Source organism: Nicotiana tomentosiformis, chromosome 12, assembly GCF_000390325.3.
Source record: "Nicotiana tomentosiformis chromosome 12, ASM39032v3, whole genome shotgun sequence".
NCBI lineage: Eukaryota > Viridiplantae > Streptophyta > Magnoliopsida > Solanales > Solanaceae > Nicotiana > Nicotiana tomentosiformis.
In genome coordinates this window covers 90,995,019-90,996,418 of record NC_090823.1, presented here as the reverse complement: position 1 = coordinate 90,996,418, position 1,400 = coordinate 90,995,019, and the positions used below count along the sequence as shown (strand labels likewise).

Sequence of the window (1,400 nt, the reverse complement as noted above, 5' to 3'; positions counted from 1 at the left end):
TGCTTCAAAGAGCAACTTTTATTGATAAAAAAGTCACAAAGCATTATTTCTAATTGACATTCCCATTTTTCTTTTTATGATTTCATGGAGTAGTGTTTTCTCTAGAGGGTTCCAAGTTAGTGTAGGAGCTACTTGACTAAGAGTAAGGTAATTCAATTGGTTTGAGAAGTAATACTGTAATAAAACTGAATGCAAAAATAATGAAGAAAGGTAGAATGAGATGGGAATTCAAAGGAAGTTGAGGAAGTAAATATCTCCCCAAATGTCTATCTGTCGAACTACTTCATAGTTTTATTCTATTTGAATTCTTTAATTTTTATATGTTGAAATAATTTAAATAATTGTTAGTTACGACTATTTCTTTTGTTTGAGAAATCATTAATTAATTTGGACTATATGAACATTTAAGAAGTTATTCAAGAGAACACTGGATGGAGACGCGTGCCTCAGGCACATATGTAAAATTCTAACTTCATAATTATTTATGGTTTATTAATATTAGTTTGTTTACATAATAGTTATGTTTTTCATTTGAGGAAGATTATCATAAAAGGTTGGAAGAATAGCAACAAACCCAGCCTCCTTCAACTCAACCAACACCTGATGATATGCCTTCATTGTGGACAGAGGCAGCGGGTGGAGTAAACAAAGGCAGAGTCTACGGACTAGGAGTACGTCGACCTACAGGTCATCCAAACCCACTCTTAGCCAATTCTTTTTCTTCTCAAAATCAAGAACAGATGGAAGATATGAGAAATAAAATTCGTGATTTGAAGAACAATTGGACTCCCAATACGGAATATTTGTTAAGATGCAGAAATTCATGAGAAAATATGAACATGATTTATCTGATGAAGAGGATGAACAAACTGAATATGATGTGTAGTAGTTTAGTTGTGATGTTTCGGTTGATTGGTAAACTTGATTGTGAGAGACAACTTTATGTATTATTTTTAAACTTGAATGTGGACTACTATTTGGATATTTTTATGCCCAAAATTATTAGGTTTAATGGTTGTTATTGTTGGTTTAAGTTCTGTTAATAGTTGGCATTGTTGGTTTAGATTGTGTTAATGTACTGTTGCTTGGTATTATTGTATTAATGCCAATTTGTCCTGCTGTGACATGCAGCCCGGTCCCATAATAATAAAACCTCAAAGGCCTGCTACGGCGTGCTACCTGATCCATATAATAATAATTTATATTCTATCAAAAGTGGGAAGCCCTTAAGCTTAAAGTTGAATTACTAAAATACCCCTCTAAATAATTTAAGTACCTTATAAAAAACAAAAAAATGAGCACAGAATAAGCAATAAATGGGGGAATGGCGTTATAATACTCAAAACGATCAGATGAGTCGTTACATTCTCCCCCTCTTAAACAAACGTTCGTTCTCAAAT

General features: G+C 32.7%; 1 long non-coding RNA gene across 1 annotated transcript; it reads left to right on the top strand.

Annotated features, from left to right (window-relative positions):
• The first annotated feature begins 418 nt into the window (after positions 1-418).
• LOC117277654 (uncharacterized) lies at positions 419-1,063 on the top strand. The gene is made up of 2 exons (XR_004507965.2): positions 419-458; positions 537-1,063. It is a non-coding gene; the product is annotated as an uncharacterized lncRNA (long non-coding RNA).
• The last annotated feature ends 337 nt before the right edge of the window (positions 1,064-1,400 follow it).